A 20,423-nucleotide genomic window follows, 5' to 3' on the forward strand; every position below is an offset into this window, starting at 1 on the left:
TAAAAAAGAGTTAAGATCATAAAGGATCCCAGCTTAAGTTAAGAGCAATGAAATAAATTCTATAGAAAATACTGCAATAAGCTGGATGTGGTGGCACATGCCTGTAAATTCCAACGGCTCAGGTTGCCAGCCTGGGCAACTTAGTGAGACTATCTCAAAATAAAAATTAAAAAGGTTGGGGATGTAGTTCAATTGAAAAGCAGCCCTGGTTCAATCTCCAGTACCACTCAGAAATAAGTACTTTCCTTAGTGCTCATAAAAACTAGAACTAATTTAGCAGATGAAAACAACATTAAGATAATAAAGTAACTTTACAAGCTTTGATGTATATTTTCAGAACATTTTAAAGTTTACCGAAGGAATACTACTATTCAAAAGGTGATTAGCATAATAAAAGAAAATCAAGGATGCAAAGACAGTATTAATCACATCAACTTTTCAAACTTGACATTTTTTTTTTCTGGAGGAGGAATTCTCTCAAACATAGTTGTTTGAATAAGATACATGGATAATAAGAAATTGATCTATCTGCATAGGCCCGTATAGATTACCTAGATATGCTGTATATCTAACTTCAAAAACCCTGAACCTTAAGGAGTATGCCTTACCATATGAGTCAGGGTGACATCTAGTGGCAAGTCATTAAACACTATGTATTTGATGCTTCATTCTTTGCAATTACAAATGAACAATATCTAATACATGGTAGGCACTCAAATATTGTTGCATGAATACTTTACCTTTGACATTTTAAGCTAATATTCCAATTTCCTAACTTCTGCTAAACTTCCTCTTTCCTCTTCATTTACTACTTCTAGTCTTCTATTCTCTCCCTAGATTCCCAGTTGCTAAGTTTCCTTCCATTTGTCTCATTCTCTATGGAATCCATGATCAATCTATACTTTTTTTTTTTTTACATTTTTCTTTCACTGTAAACATTTTATTGATCTCCACTCTAGGTATATTGCATAATATATGAAAATATATTATGTTTACCCCCCAGGGAACATGGAAGTAACTAAATGTGAATAATCTCAATGCTCCAACTACCCATTTCAAACAGTCTATTTAGAATACACTTTCTTTCTCTATGTCAAAGGAAAATATATATCACCATTTCAAGAACTAACTCCTTTTCTTGTGTTCCATTTTTAGAGTTATCTTTCTCTAAACTTTAGTTGTGCCTTCTATTATAGCTCTCTTGAAACTTAAATCTTAGTCAATGTTTTAAGACTAATTCTTAACTGGTCAATTAATTAAAAAGAAGCAATAAAATACTGTTTTAAAACAAACTGACTTCCTTTTGTTTTAGCTGTTGGTACTGACACTATTAGGGTATACACATATAAGAAGTGACATAATACTTTGAAAAATATATAAATTTTCTAATTCTGAACTATTTGGCTCAGTTTTATTTCTGAAAACTGATCTGTGACAATTTACACCAAAACAAGATATAAAATTTTTAATGCTTCTTTTAAAAAAGACTCCAAAGGGAAGAACTTCTAGAAAATTATCAGCACAGACTATCATGAAGAATAACACATTTTAAATTATCTATAAACATTTTAAATGCCCACACAATTTTAAAACATGAAGACTTTTTCCACAAGGCAAGTTGTAGTGTTTGCAAAAATCCAGTCACATAACTATGTAAAATATATTTAAAGAATACCCAAGGAAATGATAAATGAAGGGGACATTCTTGCCAAATACTTAGATTTGAATTTCAGTATCCAGAAAGTTTAAATGAATAGTAACATGGTAAGAAATGCAATTGTATCTAATAGTCTTCCACATCTTTTCCTTTTATATGACAAGGTCTTTTTGTTGTGTAGTTTTCTTTATCCCATTAATCTAGTGAAGACCGTCAGGATATTTCCTTCGCTATTTAGTCCTGGCAAACACAGTCCACTGTAATGGGGAGAAGCACTCTGATAGGGCAGATACTCCAGAAATGCAAAATGGGGAAGGCAGAAACATTTATTGCTGAATGGACCTTTGTATACAGGAATAGGTCTGAGACATTCATGGAGGAGCTGAAATAGGACAGAGTTATTGGGTGGGGGCAAAAAAAAAAAAAAGCAGCATGTGGCTATTGAGGTTGAGTTCTTAGGTATCAAGGTGTGTTCTGGAGGTTGGCTAGCCTCCAGGAACCTCAGCTTGGGGCCTATAACTGTCCAAAACCACTTAGATTAGTCAATCTGCTACTCGCATTGATACCTCACCCATCCCAAACTCTCCTGACTCCAGGGAAAGCCTGGCTAGCCAGCTGCTGTGCTACATAATGCTGTCTGTGTACATGGTCTGAAATAGTTAGTTGGAAAACCTCTTTTTTTTTTATTGGTTGCTCAAAACATTACAATGATCTTGACATATCATATTTCATATATTTGATTCAAATGGGTTATGAATTCTTATTTTTACCATGTGTACAGATTGCAGGATCACATTGGTTATACATCCACGTTTATACATACTTCCATACTAGTGTCTGTTGTATTCTGCTGCCTTTCCTATCCCTTTCCTATCCTCCCTACCCCCCCCCTCCCATCTTCTCTCTCTACCCCATCTACTATAATTCATTTCTCTTTTTTTTCCCCTTTCCCCTCATATCCTCTTATATGTAATTTCTTTAATGTAACTGAAAGTTTGTTTACTTTTGGTTCAAACCAAAAATAATATGTTTGAGAGAACATTTTTTAAGTAAGGAAAAAAATCTCCATTCTGAAAAGTACAAAAAACATGTACATGTTCAAAATAAGCATATATTCCCCAGAAAGGTATATGTATTAAAGTAATATGGCATAGAAATTTTCAATTATGCTAGAAAAACTGAATCAATTATGGTAACCATGAGCAGAGCTTTCTGAACAGCTTTGATTCTGAAATGAACATTCTTTGTATTTGATGACACTAATTCAGTCTTTTTGTGGTCAAGGCTATAAATGTTACGGAAATTATGTACTGACCATGTTCATTACCTAAATTTCACATAATAATAGGTTTGTTAAATTAATTTTTCCTAAAAATAGATAAAACAATTACTCCTTATTAAGGATTAATCACTTGCCAAATTTAATTTTCTAAAACAACCTCATTTCAATTACACACATGTCTCGTCTCAGATTTGGTATTTTCAACTTTTAGTTTTATTTCTTCAAAATCAAATGGACTTTAAAATTTTAAATAATAGAACTACTTTGCAGGTAGTCCCTAGGTTTATAAATGGTCTATACTCTTAAAATTCACTATTATTCCAAAGCATTCAGACTTTTGGGGTACTCTGAATGTTTTGTTCTAGAAAATAATGCTATAAGTAGTTGTTAAATATGAGGATGTTATTACAAAGATCTATTTAACAGTACTAATCAGTATCAACTACTTCAACCCTAGTTAGTCCTGGCAAACACAGTCCTTTGAAGAAAAGATGGGGAGGAATGAAATTAAAGCTTCTATCCCTCTTCCTAGGCACAGAATTGATCCTAAGCAGTATCTTAAATAGGCAAACAGACCTTTCCGAACACATACTCTTCTTCCATATTCTTTTTTATTTCCATTGGTTTTAAGATCTTTATACTTCTTTCACTGTTATACCCTTTGATCAGCCCAAATGTTCCTTATTTCAAAATTTACAATCATCCCTCCACCACCATTAGATCTTAGTAGGCCATAGAATAGAAACTGCTTCAAAGAAGTAAAAGGACATGCCTAAACAATTAAGAGGGTTAATGAAATTTCTTAAATTTCTATTTTATGGGGTCTTAAGTAATATAAGAAATTAAAATGAAAACAACATTTAAAAAAGAAAAACAAAGAATAAAAAGATAGGAAACATACAGATGATTAAGTGGACTCTCTGAATTCATAGAACAATGAATAAGAAATGCACAGATAACTGTACACCTAAAATATGCATTATTGTGAAATTTCAGAATATTAAACATAACAGTAATGACTTGAGAGGAAATATGGGAATCTGAAAAGAAATAAGCAGCACACTGATGTCATATTTCTCATAACCAGACTTAAGAAAGCAAGACAATGTAACAAATTGCACCCAAACACAGAAGTGCTGAACATTGAACAGGTGTATTAGGGACAATAAACAGTCTCATATCCATAGCTATTTTCAGCATTGTGTTGATTGAAGCAGATAACTCTGGCTGTGAAAACAATCCAATTGTCTTAGAAACTGTACTGATCCCTTCTACATTAGAAAGGAATAAAATCTATATCCCATCAAAAAAAAAAAAAAAAGATAGGACCTTTCTAAATATAAATACCTACATAAAAAGACTAACCCTATATGAAAGCACTGTTTTTCATTTTCCTACAGTTTCTTCTCTTCCTTTTTCCTAAATATACTGAATCCCAATATCCCCTAGCATCTTTATAATTATCCTAAAACTTGAAGAGAACAAGGGCAACAATATTCACTTATGCATATAAATAGCCCTTGGAAGTGTATGTTTGATAAGAGACATAGATAGTTGGTTTTATTTTAAAAGTAATTTTTTGTTAATTATGTATATACAATTCACAATTGGAGGTTGGAATAGAAATGGTTTCTTTCAGGAAATGAAGGCATTTTATCACATTATATACCTAATCAAGATTTCCAGTGATCCTCATTGTCTGCAACCTGAAGTTTAAAGTTTTCAACATGTTACAGGTTTAAGCAGTTAAGTGTGGTAACTGAATTGGAATGTTGAAACTATTACTTAGAACCTCCAGAACTAAACTGAAGAGCTGACTGCAGGAAACCCTCTATAAAGTCAAGATGGAAAAGTCCCCTCTTATACTAATAATATAACCAGTTTAGCACTTAATTTACATATTGTCTTGAATTATTCTCTCAGTTTTATATATTGGTCTTACTCGTTGATTATACAGTGGAATCCAGCAGTATATTACTGAAGTCTTTATGCAGGATTTGCCTCACTTCTACCTGTTGTCCCAGATTAATTATTAATAATGTATTCTGTCTCTCTCTCTTTCTCTCTCTCTTTTTTTGTGGTGTTGGGGATTAGAACCCAGGGCCTTGTGCATGCAAGACAAGAACTCTACCAACTGAGCTATATCCCCAGCCTCAATAATGTATTATTTTACCCTCAAAAAGGACTGGTTTGTACAGTATATTACATTCAGTCTATGCTTAAAGTAAAAGACAATGTCAAGTTCCTGTTTTCACGTCAAATACCTACTCCTCAATAAAAACTTTATTTTTTTAGTCTGAACTCTAAATTCACTATAGTCATTATTTCCTGGGTTATAGTCTCATGGCTCTTATACTTTTCTTAATTAGCATTTGTCACAGTTGATAATTTTATATATATGAATGATTAGTTACTGAATGTCTATATCTGCACCTGATTTTACTGTGAGCAATATAACTCAATCAGGAGTGGTGATTTTGCTCCCCACCTTCAGTGGACATTTGGCAATATTTGTGGAGATATTTTGATTTCTGCACGTGGGCAGCAGGATGATGCTGCTAAACACTTTACAATGATGCATAGAACAGTCTTCTAAAATAAAGAAGAATTATCTGGGTTAAAAGTCTGAAAGTAAGAAACTCCATTCCATAAGGGAAAGAACCCTCTCTATTTAGACTCACAATCTTCCCAGCAGAACAGCTTGGTGTATATCAAACTGTCAATAAATATTTGCCAAATTAATGAATAAATAAATCATTCAAGATCCTTCATTAATTTTTCTCATACTGGCTTCTTCTTGCTCCTTGACTGCCTTTAGTCACATATACAAATCCACCTGAAAGACTGGAAATTAAGGGTTAAAAACATAACTATATCTTTGAAACTCTAATTATTAGTATACTGACAGATAAGCTGTTAAGAGGGCAAAACTATTTGCTAAATAAGCTTCATAATAATCATGTTCTCTGTTAACATAATTATAAATTAAATCAAAGGAAATTCTCAGGATTCTCCAAGATATTTTACATGTAGAATAAATTTTATTATAAGCATTGTTTTAAATTTATCATTAGATTAAGTTCAGAAAACAGCAAATTATTTTCATACAGACCAGTGTAAGACTATAACCTATCCACATTACCAAAGATAGATTCTTACTAAAAACACTAATTTAGAATCCCAGTGTGAAGGTGCTTCTCTTCTTCCTTAAGTTATTAGGCATTGCCAAAGGACTTAGGAAGCAGCAGCCACTGAAGAGGAAGAGGTTAAGCCAAATCAAGAAAGTGGTCACAAAGACTTGCCCAGCATGACTGACAGCTTGGTTACATACAGGAGTCTGATCAGATAATATCACATAAACTGAGATAACTGATCCCAGGATCTCATTGGAAGTTACAAATATGGAATCGGTAAAGATAAAATAAGCTTTTTGGTGCTAATCAGGAATTGAGATATTGATGCTAACCCACTTTCCAATATACAGATTCAGAAATTAAAGTGTAAATATGCACATACATACATTAATTCCTAATTCCATTTACTAAAAGAGTCTGATAACAGTGACACTCAGTACAATAAACACAACTAGTACTCAGATTTGGGGTTATAAATATTCTCTACAAAAAGATATGAGGGTTCCCTAGAAAACAACTGATTCCAGGGCACAGGCATGGATTTTGCAAGATGAGTCTGGAACATCTTTTTGTACCAGAGAGTAGAAGATGTTCAAAGTAAGAAGCATGTTAAAGTACACAGAAGTTTGAAGGACTTCCCAATAGTCAAATGTAAGGCAATTTGCATATCAAAATATGTAACAATGAATAATTAGAATTCATTAAGAATTCATGAGCCCATAGTGATGTAAATAAATGAATAAATTAGTGGGAAAATTCCCTATAGCAGAATGTTGACTAATGAATATAGAAGAATAAGAAAACAACAAAAAGTAATAGAAAAATATTAAGAAATTAAAACTCACAACTTGATAGCTTAATCACAATTATATCAAGCAAGAAACATCAATAAATGCTAAAATTAATGGGCAAAAGTTTGATGGGAACATGATATTTACAAAGTTTCATATTATCTTCTTAGAAAGTAGTAACAGGAGGAAAGACAACCATTACAGTGGAAAAAACTATCAGTCACTACCTTCACTAAGTAATCAAAGTTAACATCATAGTAATGGGATTTAAAAAAAAAAAACTTTGACTCACAGAATATAAGAAGAAAGTATACTTCAGTGATATCACTGCCAAAGATGTACAACTTACATCTAATCATGAAAAAATACCAGACAAATTCAAATTGTAGGACAGTCTACAAAATAATTGGCATGTAATCTTGAAAAGCAATCAAGGTCATAAAAGTAGATTGTGTGTGGGGGGGGGGAACTAGAGCGCTCTGACAACCAAATTCAATCTGGATTAGAATTTTGCAATGAAAGACATTATTCAAAGAACTGGCAAAATCTGAATGGGCTCTAATAAGTAGGCAGTAGTGACTGACATATTAATATTAATTTAGTGACTTAGAACTATACTCTTATATGAGTATTATTTGTCAGGAAAATGTGCTGAAGTGTTCAGAGGAATTGGGATGTCTCTCAAATAAATCATGGAAAATTATTCTTACAACTTTTCTTAAGTTTGAAATTAATTCAAAATATAGAATGTAAATAAATACGCAAAAGTTTTATACTTCCATTATTATATAAATTTAGCTAACAAATTAAAGCCCCTGATTAAATAGGTTCTGGTAATAAATTTCATTCACTTGTTATCAATCCAACAAATACCGAGTACCTTTAACAGACACTGGGAATACTGTAGAAAAAAGGAGACAAAATCACTGCTTCCAGAAATTTAGATTTTGATGGAGAAGAAATAAATAAATAGAGTGTATAGTATGATAAGTGTTAAGGAGAGAAACAAAAAAAAATGAGAAAAACATAAAATAGGAAAAGAGTTGAATATAAAGCTTTGGAAAAGAACTAAAGTTGAAAATTACAAGGTAATTGAGGACAGCCTCATTGGGAAGGTAAAATGATTAATTTCAGTCATTAATCATGATGATTAACAGAAGAAAAAGCTTTCTTAGCAAAGGGCAGCAAGACCTTGAGATTGGAAAATGTCTGATGTGTTCCAGGAATATAAAACAGCTGGAAGGATTGAGCCATGAACAACAGAGAAGGAAATAAGGTGAGAGGTGATGAGGGGTCAGATTATCTACAGCCACTCTATAGATGCCAGGCATTTACTCTGCCTGAGAGAGGAGGATTCTGAGCACAGAGCCACATGATGTGACTTAAGCTTTAATAGGATCATTAGGGCTGCTAACTGGAAAAAAGAATAAAGGAGTCAATAATCAAATTTAACTTCTCATGATACCCAGTCCAAAATACAATAAAAACTTGGGCTACAGGTATAGCTTAGGTAGAGCACTTACCTAATATGTGCAAGGCCCTGGGTTTCATCCCCTGCATCACAAATAAACAAAAACAAAAACTTAAATGAAAGCTAAATTAAGAAATCATGTTTTAATGGGGATGCATTGTCACTCAGTAGGACAGTGCTTGCCTAGTATGTGAGGCACTGGGTTTGAGTCTCAGAACCACATATAAATAAATGAATAAAAAAAATAAATAAAGGTCTGTCAACATCTAAAAAAAAAAAAACATGAAAAGAGAAGAAATCATGTTTTATATTATGCCTTTCTAAAATAATATGATGCTTTATTAAAGATCAACTTTACGAATTAAAAAGGATTAAAATAGAAAAGAAAAAAAAAACAGAGTAAAAATTCAGGGTCTTGTTTCAACTTCCAGGTTTAATTTTGAAAAATAACCGGTGAATTTATTTCTCACATTATTAATCTGAAGGCCACATCTCAGTGTAAATCTAAGAAATGTATCTAAATGAGAACAGTCAGTCATTCACTCTTAAAACAATTACTTCAAAAACCAAAGGAAAACAATAAGAGAAGGGATGGTAATATGAAAATCATGAGAAGGCAGGAAAAAATCAATTAAAAAAAGGAGGGGAAGAAAAGGAGATTCTACCTCTGTAAATATCAGATGAAACAATTCAGATAAATACTCCACTGAGAACAATTTAAAATGTTAGGCAAATGGAAATTCTGAAAAAAAAACAAAAAAAAAAACTCACACATTAAGCTTGAATAACAAATGGTTATTCTCTAATGGTAATGGGGAACAAAAAATAAACTAGATCTTGCATGTATATTCATGTCATCTGAGGGGACCAGGAAACTCCATAAACAATGTCCTTTGTGCAGTATATTTAGTGCCATGTTTTTCACATTTTTGTACTTTCTGTTGATGACTTTGTTGTTTAAAATAGCCCCCACATGTAATGCTGAAGTCCTGTCCTCAGCACAATAAAGTTATGCTGTGCCTTACAGATAAAATATGTACTATTTAAACAAGCTTAATTCAGTCATGAGTGACAGTGCTTATGGCCATAAATTCACTATTAATGAATCAATATTATTTATTTGGTAGAGTATCCTTAGGTAGAAACAAAAATGAAACAATGTATGGATTACTATATGAAAATGAGACCAGAGACTTGCGGAAATCTAAACCTGTACTTGTCCTAAAAGCAATGGTCCCATATTCATGCCAGCTTTATACAACAGAATAAATAAAATAATAAAAAATAAAATAATAAAAATAATCAATACTTATAATCAATGCCTGGTAAGCCAGGACACCAGAAACAAGAACCAATAGTACAACTTAAACAGGCCTATGGGACTTAAATATTTGAAAGAATCAGACACACAGTGTAAATAAAACAACTACACTCATTCTATGTTCAAGGAGATAAAAGCCAAACTTGAAATTTTCATCAGTGTAATATAAAGCTATATAGCTAATATAAAAAGGGAAGAAATAAAGAAATCTGAAAACACGAAAAAATACAAATTCTGAAAAACAAGAACCCAATAGAAAAATGTAATATCATATTAAACACAAAGAAAAAAAGAAATAGCAAACTATAAGGCTATCAGAAGAAACTCCTCAAAATGAAGCATAGAACAATGGAAAACAGAATGGGAGAAGATATATAAAGTACACATACAGAAGATTTTACAAGTCTTTAATTGGTATCCTAGACAATCAGAAAGCACAGTTAGAATTATTATTTTGAAAGTAAATGGCTAAGAATTTTCCTGAACTGATGAAAGACATTAATCTATATATTCAAGATAGTTAATGAATACTGAGCAAGGATTGAAAAAAAAAGACAATTTCAGAGAAAAAAATAAAAAATAAAGAAAAGTTATTAAAAGTAACTAGAGAAAAAGATTGCCTCACAAATTTCAAGAGTTACATTAACAGCTAACATCTCAGTAATTATAGTGGAAATTCAAAGACAGAGGAATGTTATCTTCAATGAATACAATAACGAATTTCAATCTAGAACCCACTAATCAGTAAAAATATCATTCAAAAATACAGGCAAAATAAACACATTTTCATACAAATGAAAACTAAAATATATCAATGGATAAATGGGGGAAATGTGGCATATTATATACAAACAACATTATTTAGTCTTTAAAAGGAAATTCTAACACATCCTCCAACATAGGTGAATTTTAAAGTCAAGCTAAGTGACATAGGCCAGTCACAAAAGGACCAATACTATATGATCACACTTAACCATTTGAACACAATTACATGCAAAGCAAAGCTTGATGCATGGTAAGGAGTAAATGTTAGCTAAGAAAATCAGCAATAAACCTAAAGACATTAATTTTTCTTAAGAAAAATAACATGAATGTACTTTATGGAATACAATATATTCACATTATAAGAAATACAGGGGTAGGGATATAGCTGGATAATAGAGAACTTGCCTAGAATGCAGGGGGCTCTAGGTTTCATCCCCAGCACTGTCCACCCCACAAAAGGAAAGAAATAAAAGAAACTTTTTGTTGTTGAAGCAAAAATGCACAGAATTTTGGTACCCTTATCCTGGAATCTTCTTGTCTCAACGACTGACACTAATCCAAATCCCAAGTCTTACAAGAAACAATGATTCTTGGACAATTTGTAAAAGTCGAAGAAACACATTTTTCAGGATACCTGGCAACTGTAAATGAATAAAATCCATCTTAAGTTACCTCCAAATTTTGAGTGGTAAGTTTAATATCTTCATAGTAATTCTGAGTTTTTAAGAAATTTTGTCCAGTACTTAGTAACTATATCATGTGAAATGGATAGATTTTTAAATATGTTTATTAATCTTTCATTGCTAGAGGGGAAAAATAATCATTTATTCTCAGGCTAAACTGTTGATCATCTGTTCTTAAATTTTTCATATCAGCAACAAACACTAAAATAAAAATCAAAGACAATAAATTTGGTTTTTAACTGCCCCTTTGGAACTCCTTTGTAATGATTTGGTCAGGCTAATATACCATTTCACAGAAGCAAGGTATGTAAGGAAGGAAAAATAATGTCAAAATTATCTTTTTTATCTGAATGATGTATAATCAATGATCCACCCTCTACAGATGGCTATGAAAGCATCCAAAAACTGCTTCTATGTGACAGAGTGCATCATGCTCTGCACAAAATGGACTGTTTTCCATGCTATTAATAGGGGTGTTAATATACTTTTGCTCAAACGCTTCTTTTCAATGTAAGCCTCTTCAATACTTACTAGGTTTCAGAAAATAATTAGATAATGAACAATTAATACATTAACTCTAGCAATCTGGCAATATAATTATGCATGGCAAGGTAAAGATTGTTGACACTGTACTTAAAATGTAAATCTCCTAATCTTCCAAAATCATTTACTTACTGTTCCAGAAACATTTCTAGAATGAACCATAGCTATCAGGAATGGGGCCAAGTATTTTAAAGTTATTTTTCAATGTTGGCTTATCGGTCTAATATCTGTCATTTACTTACTTTATAACATAAAGACAGACTTATCAGAACAGAAAATATTTTAACAACTTATGAAAGCAAAGATATCTCTTAATTACTCAACTATGAAATCAAATCAAATATTCAATTTTCCTACCAAGTGAAAAATTATCATCTTTCTATTCTTCATTAAATATTGCCTACTAACCACACAAAATTATATTCTTCATTATTCTAATAAAGAAAAATGATACAATTTAAAGTTTACATTATTACTTTTGATAACTGAACTAAAATCAATTCAAGTCATTTTATTCCACTGAAACTCCTAAAATGTTCTTTGAAATAAATAAGGCTATTCAGGATTTTTGTTTCTTAAGATTCTAATCATTATAACAATCTTATCAAGTAAAAGTCACTTAAAATTTATAGCCTGAGAATAAATCCCGAAAAGCATTTCTCAAACCAATAAGCTAAATTTCAGAGAATTCTGCTACCTTTAAAACTGAGAGTTTATAGATAATTAGGCAATAATCTACTTCTACAGATTTTATTATTAAATAAATAAGAAGCTTTACTGTGAGTCATTTAAAAGTTCATCATGTTATTTACCTTAAGACTTGAGTTACAGCCCTCTCAGGCCAAAAATATTCCACCAGCCCCTCACTAACATTTGTATTTATCTCCACTGGCTAAAAGTATACTGATTGATATGTGAAATTTTGTAACAGATTTTTAAAAAGGAGGATTTACAGAACAGATGTTCACACAAAAATTCTTCATAGGATACTCAAATTTAAATGAAAACAATGTAAATATCAAGATGTTTAGTAAATCAATATAGGACATTTCTAGACTTGTTAGAGCATCATAACTGTGCAGACATTTTTAAAGTAAATATATTTAAAAATACAGTAATATTCTGTCCAGTGTTTTAGGGAAGAAGCCAGAATAATTTTATAATTAATAATTCCAGAATCTACCTATCATCTTCATTTACGGTTTAAAATTATTACAATTTAAAATTATTTTAAAATAAAATCAATTTGAAATTATTAAGATTTAAATTTGTTTCCATATATTTCACTTAAGACATATACTACTTTTGCTTTGATTCAATTTTAAAAACTTATAAATGCACAGTCTTCAAATATTTTTTGTTTCATCAATACAATTAGCAGGACATTGAGACAGAGAAGCTAACAGTAACACCCTCCAGTGGCTGGCTCTGCAGCACAACAAAAACATTTTCACCCTGAACTCTTATTTCACTATGTGTTTTCTTTGAAAGAAAATCTAACGCTTATACACTACATTATAATCACAAAACCTGTGGTAAAATCCCAATCTTTTAAAAGTGAAAATACAAACTATAAGTCACTATTTTAAATTGTCTTTATTTGCAAAAATTCTTACCTCAAAATTTCCTCTAACAAGGTGTCAGATATTACTTTAATAACAGAATAGTACAAAAACAATTTCAATTCTTTTTAAATCTGTCATCCTTATAAAGCAATATTTAAAAACCAAGATTGTGACTATAAAACAAAAGGAATTGGAAGAAAATTACTGCAGTCAAAATGCAAACAGTGAATCCGTAAGAAAGAAAAAATACAACTATGCTGCAAATCAAAGGTAATATTTTTAGTCCTCATTCAAGGATAATTAGGGAAATGATATGAACTGATAGTATAATTCCCCAGTTATTTATTTGTGTAATACACAATTACTGTATTGTGGGGGAAATGACTGCATTTTTAAGAAAACTTTCACCAGAATTGATGCCAATTTAGAAGAAAATTACATATTCACATTAATATTTTAAATATAAATTGTTAAATCTTGAGTACTGACCTCTAGAAAACATGAATTTTAGTTTAAAAATACACAGTAACAAAGAATGGTAATGAAAAACTAAAAAGTCTATATTTAACTGGCTGCTCAGTCATTAGAAAGGTGCCCCATAACTACCATATGTTACTCAAATATGTTATCACACCTACAATTTCATCATATGTCTCCCAAGAAATTAATTAGCTCTAACTTTTTCAACTTTGACAAAAACGTCTGCATCAGTCAGATTACTAGCTGTTGCAAACATTTCAAAATTCAAAGATTTCTTCAGCTTGTATTTAACCTTTTAATTACTATTAATCATTTAGCAACATTTTAGAACAGCATTCATTAGACAGATGTCTAATTCTAGAATTCTGAATAATGTAAATTCACTTATACATATATTTACTTATTAATTTTAAAATACAAAACTAATCTAAGGTTTAAAATGACTCACTGATACATCATTTCACAGCTGTATTTATGTTAAAGAGAAAAATACTTAAAATTTTTTAACTTCCTCTAAAAATCTAAAAAATCATTCATTTAGATCATATGACTTAGGTCAAATTAATTCAATGACTATAAGTTATTTAAATTTACAATAAGAAATCTAAGGACATGTCAATTTAAAAACTTTATAAGATATAGCAGTAGAGGGGGGGAAAAAACAGAGAGACTTAGAAAAATCTTTCATAAATATCCTGTTGAGGGGATATAGCTCAGCTGGTAGAGTGCTTGCTTCATAAGCACAAGGCCTGTGTTCAATCCCAGCACCACAAAAAAAAAAGATAGATAGGTAGGTAGGTAGGTAGGTAGATAGATAGATAGATAGATAGATAGATAGATAGATAGATAGATCCTGCTGATGACCAAACTTAAAAAAAAAAAAAAAAAAACTGATTCTGTTTGATTCTTATTCAAACACCCATACTACCCTCACTCATGTAAACCAGGTTCTACCTGATAATTCATTCCAGATATTTACTGAATAATGAACAAATCAGATAAAACTCCTGTTCTTATAAAGCTTACAGTCTACTGAAAATGAAAAAGAAAAAAAAAAATGACAAGCAAGTAAATTACACAGAGTATTAGTAGTACTAATACTTTCTGATTCCCTTGTTAACCAAAGACCATAAACAACAAACCTTACTCTGGCTTCAATTAGTCCACATATAACACTACTGAATTCTCCTGTCAATTACCTCAAATAACAAAATAATATTTAGCAAGAAACTGGATGTAAATTTCAAAGTGAATACTATGGCTGAAGTAAATGTTCAAGTTAATCGGAATGAGGGCAGCCTGAGGAACAGCCAAAATTTTCCTGATGGTAGCTATTATTTGTCTCTTGGCAGCTATCCAGGTTTTGGCTACTGCCATGAAAACCGCACCTGTGACATATACAATCCACGATTTTAAAAATATGCACAAAACTGTGCAACTATCACCATTAATTTCAGAACTTTTCATTACTCCGAAAAGAAACCCTGAACCAATTAGTAGTCACGTCCAATTACCTCCTCCCTTTACTTCCTGGAAACCACTAAACCATTTTCTCTATGAATTTGCTTATTTTGGATAATTCATAGAAGTAAATCATGGAATATGAGGGCTTTTGTGTGTAATTTTTCCCACTTAGCATAAGGTTTTAAGGATACATGTTAGAGCATGTGTCTACCTACCTCATTCCTTTTCTGGCTGAATAATAATTCATTTTATGCAATATACCATACTTTGTTTCTTCACAGAATAGTTGACTAGACATCTGAGTTGTTTTGGACTATTATGAATAATGCTACTGTGAACATTCAGACTTGTTTTATACAAACATATAATTTCAATTATCTGGGTATATTCCTAGGTATGCAATTGCTAAGTCATGAAATTCCATATTTCAGTTTTCCAGGAACTGCCAGACTATTTTCCAAAATGCCATACCATTTTACAACTTCACCAGCATTGTATGAAGAGTCCAATTTCTTCACATCCTCACCAGCACTTTACCTGACTCTTTGATTACAGGCATCCTAATGGATTGTGAAGTAATACCTCATGCAATTTTTATTTGTATTTCACTTATTACTTAGCATTTATGTATCTTCTCTGGAGAAATGTGTATTCAGACCCTTAGGGTTACTTAAATTGGGTTGTCTTTTTATTGTTGAATTCTTAATATACTCTAGGTACTAGACCTTTTAACAGACATGTTCTGCATTTTCTGCCATTGTGTGGGCATTCTTTTCACTTTGTTGATAGTGTCTTTTGACAAGCAAATTTTTATTTTTGATGAAATCCATTTTATTTATTATTATTATTTGGTACTGGGGATTGAACTCAGGGACACTCGACCACTGAGCCACATCCCCAGTCTTATTTTCCCAGTCTTATTTTGTATTTTATTTAGAGACTCACTGATTTGCTTAACACCTTGCTGTTGCTGAGGCTGGCTTTCAACTTGAAATCTTCCTGCCTCAGGCTCCCTCTGGAATTACAGCCGTGCACTACAGTGTGCCCATCTCATTGCTTATGTTTTTTGTTTTTTTAATATTTCAGTTGTAGGTGAACACACAATATCTTTATTTTATTTTTTTTTAATGTGGTGCTGAGGATCAAACCCAGTGCCTCACGCATGCTAGGCGAGCACTCTACACTGAGCCACAACCCCAGTCCATTGCTTATGTTTTTAATGACAAATCTAATAAAGCATTTCCCCAATCCAAGCTTACAAAGATCTACCCTAACTGTTTGCTTCTGAGTTTTATAGTTTTAGCCAATGTAGTTAAAGTCCATAATTCATTTTAAGTCAATTTTGTATACAGTGTACAATGGGGTCCCAATTCATTCTTTCTCATCTGAAAACCCTGTTATCCCATTATCATTTGTTGCAAAGACTATTCTTCTCCACTGAATAGTCTTGCCACTCTTTTTGAAAATCTATGGATTATAGATATACAGGTTTATTTCTAGACTTTCAATTCTATTCCATTGATCTATGTCTATCTTCCATTTTTCTTTTTTGACCACAGATACCAGGACATGAAAAGTGGTAAGCATTCAACAAATATTTGGTAACTTAATAACTATTCCTGTCAGTAATAAAATGATAGAATTTTTTAACTCACAAAGGCCTTAGGGAACATTATTCTACTTAGTAACTTATTTTCCCAATATTTAATAAAGGAGAAAACTGAGGCCTAGGAGAGATTAATTGATCAGCTCAGTGCAAAGAACAAATTAATTACAGACCAAAGCAGGGTCAGAATTCAGGTTTCCTCATTCCAATGCAGGCTCTTGCCTTATATAACACGCTGTTTTCAAGTGAAACTAACAGCTTTAACATTCATCACATGAGCAGATAGAGATACGTATACATCTATAGGTGCTTACTCAAAGTGGAACCCCTTTCTAAGTACATAATTCACAAAAAAAGCCATTAACAACCAAAATGGGCCAAAAAAATAAACCACAGTCAACAGTTTCCTCCAGAACAACTCTTCTCTAACTTCATTTTCAGCTCAAGAACCTAGCTAGTTTCTCTTTCAATCTTTAGATTATTCTACATGAGAAAAAAAGTCTGTGATGATAAAAAATGAAAATTATCAGGCGTCTAATTACATTACCCTGTGCTCTTCTACGTTTCCCACCACAATTATCTATCATTCACCACTACATGCTTTAAAGAATGAAGAATCTCCATATTTCCAAAAACCAGAAAAAAAAAACCTTCTACAATGTACTTGCAAAGAAGGAGATATACATGATTATGTATGATTTTGAGAAAAAGAAGAGAGGTTAAATGTTCAACCCTAACACTGCATTTGTATATACATGTGAGGGAAAACATAGTTTATATACAAAAGTTATATATGTATTATGTATGAGTAGATCATAAATTCTCTTGTGGTCAAGAAAACACTTAAGCTTTAAACTCTAATCTCTTCACCAAATCAAGTCCTTTGAGCTCAATTAAGTTTTTCTTTCTACATACCTCTAATGCGATAATTATTATAATGCATTCTAATAGTTATCTCATGTTTGTGTCATCTCATTGAGAACAGAGACCATGTGTTTTTCATGTTGCATTTAGTCCACAATCTAAAATAGCCCTGGCACATGATAAGTACTTTAAAATTCTTTGTTGAATGAATATTTTCAAACTGTTTGTAATACTGAATACACCTGTTTAAGAATGTCAACAACAAGAAATTTGTTAATTCTTTCTATAATTCCCAAATACTCAAGTTCACATATAACTCACCAAACATTGCTTATACTCAGTATAAACTTCAGAGTTGGCTAATCTGCTTAGAAAAGCAAACAATTAAAACCCAATATATGACGATCTGAATGTTATAATTCTTCATCATATCTGCTATATTCTTAGCCAAAAACAAAGAAAAATTCAAGCAATACTAATCAAGTTACAAGCAGCATGGTCTAGTAGGGTGATTCACAAAGGAACCGGGAAAGCATTTCTCTAGAGTCATGCAAAGGAACTCTTGAGAATATGTAAAGAGACTGTCATGTTTACAAAGTATGGGTAAAACAAAAGAATAAAATGACTATAAAATAATGATTTAGTGGAAAAGGCAAAGACTTTGTAATTTTAAAGTCCTGATTTTAACATGAGCCTTCATTGTGACCACTTCTAGGAAGACCACTGCATCTTTCTGTACCTTTTTTAGTTCATCTTTTAAATAATGTGAATAAGAATGTTTATTCCAGAATCTCACTTTGAGAATCACATGACAATGTGTAAAGGCCAGATAGCCAGACACCAGCATATAAAAAAATTAATTCTCTTCCTACCTGGCAAGAGGTTGTAATATGAGGAACAGATTCAAAAAACTCTTCTCTAAACATGTTTCCCCCAACAGATGTCAGTGTTTGAGGTTTTAGCATCAGGAAATTCTATATTTGGAGCTTCAAGTCCCCCAATTAAATGTAAAATAATCTATTAATGGATAATTTTAATATCCATTTAATGTCTACTCACCATGTTAAAGATTACTTATCAAGCCCTAGCAATCTCTTCTGATAGTAACAAAACAGGGAAAGGCCTATGATTCATTGAGGAGATTGAAGAAACAAGAAAAAGAAAAGGCTGGAAAAGAATCTTGAAACCACCTTTTTCTACCTACTTTATAGTATTACTTAAAAACCAGTCCCACTAATAGAATAAACACAACATAAATTATTCAAAAGTTCATAAATTCACTAGTAAACCCAGCATATTAATTTAAGATTGTTTTTATGGCACGAAACATAACTACCTGCCAGACGTCATAAACTTTTCTCCTTTTGTATATGGTTCCACTTTTACAGGCTCCTCTCCTTTCAAGATTATGACTTACTCCCTTTTTTACTTTATTAAAAAAAAAAAATACTGGGGCTAAGGTTGTGGCTCAGTGGTAGAGCACTTGCCTAGCATGCATAAGGCACTAGGTTTGAACCTCAGCACCACATAAATGTAAAATAAAGATATTGTGCCCACCTAAAAAAACTAAAGAATAAATATTTTTAAAAAATACTGATTTGTTGTTATAAAAAATCATAACTTTGAGTTTATATAATGTATACTATAATAAAGTTGATCTTGGGCATGGGTTATTTTTCTTCTGAATGAAAAAGTTATTTAAAGATTATCTAATGTTCATATTAACTAGATACTGTCTCTGTAATTCCTCATTATTTTCTCTAAAGTTTAATTTCTGTGGTTCTGGAAGCATATTTGCTTAAAATAGTATTTATGGATAAGAACTGAAAATTTTATTATTTAAAAAAAGAAAATCCCCAAACTATAATTTAATAAAACATCTTTCACAATTATCACCAAAGAAAAGATCTACTTTGGTATATACCATTTGCTCTATATTTCCCCAAAGTGTCAACTGTGTGGTAAGTCTCTGTGAAAGTTGATAAAATCATAGTATAGACAACATGACAGGTATGCCATATAAATCATTTTGAAATTTACAATCAAAACCACTATATTGTCTTTATAGACCTCACCAAGACAATGTCATATCCAAACTTAAACTTCACATTTTATTTCTGTCAAGGAGCAACCACTATGACTTTTTTTTTGGAAGTTCTACCCCAAATTCTCAGTCACTCACCCGCCCGCCATCTTATGAATCCTGTGCTTCCTCTCCGCCTGTGGGCTCCACCAAAGAGGACTCTATAAAGTAAATGTGGAGACAATTATTGCCAAAAATGAAAGAATAGAAATTCTTAATAGTTCCAGAAAGGCTAATAAATATCAGTCCCAAATTTCAACTTAGGAGAAAGTCTAAATCCTAAAGAATAAGAATAGATTATATGGACTCTAATTTTAAAATATCAAAATATGTTTGGGATTCAAAATAACTCTTCAAATTCCAGCAAAACAAATTAGCATATTTGTAGGTAAAGATCTAAATGGCACTTCTGGTTTCCAAGGCTTACCAAAAAAACAACAACAATCTAGCAGTGAATTTTTTAAAAAAGATTTGAATAAAAACAAATTTAAAAACCGCATTTTAAAGGTCATTTATGTATGAAGAACATCAAAGCTTTTCTTTTCTTCTACTCTTTGCATAATGAGAATACATCTACAAACCTGAAATTCATACCTAACTCCTTTGTTACTGATACAATGAAGGAAACACTGTTCACCACCAGCCTGCCTGCAACCTTGCTCTTCTTCCTACATTACCTTTCTTAATTCATGTTATATTTCCATGAAGGAAAAG

At 31.6% G+C, this 20,423-nt stretch overlaps 1 protein-coding gene across 5 annotated transcripts in view; it reads right to left on the reverse strand.

Moving 5' to 3' along the window:
- Positions 1 to 20,423, reverse strand: part of Akt3 (AKT serine/threonine kinase 3) — a 302,015-nt gene that overhangs the window by 236,407 nt on the left and 45,185 nt on the right. Inside the window, exon 2 of one of the 5 annotated variants that reach the window (XM_027928675.2) lies at positions 19,809 to 19,870. The exons of the other annotated variants lie outside the window; for them this stretch is intronic. The gene's annotated coding sequence lies outside the window, so the exon portion shown is untranslated. The remainder of the gene's footprint in view (positions 1 to 19,808; positions 19,871 to 20,423) is intronic. 5 annotated transcript variants of the gene reach the window in all.

The sequence above is a fragment of the Marmota flaviventris genome, chromosome 12 (assembly GCF_047511675.1).
Source record: "Marmota flaviventris isolate mMarFla1 chromosome 12, mMarFla1.hap1, whole genome shotgun sequence".
Taxonomy (NCBI): Eukaryota; Metazoa; Chordata; class Mammalia; order Rodentia; family Sciuridae; genus Marmota; species Marmota flaviventris.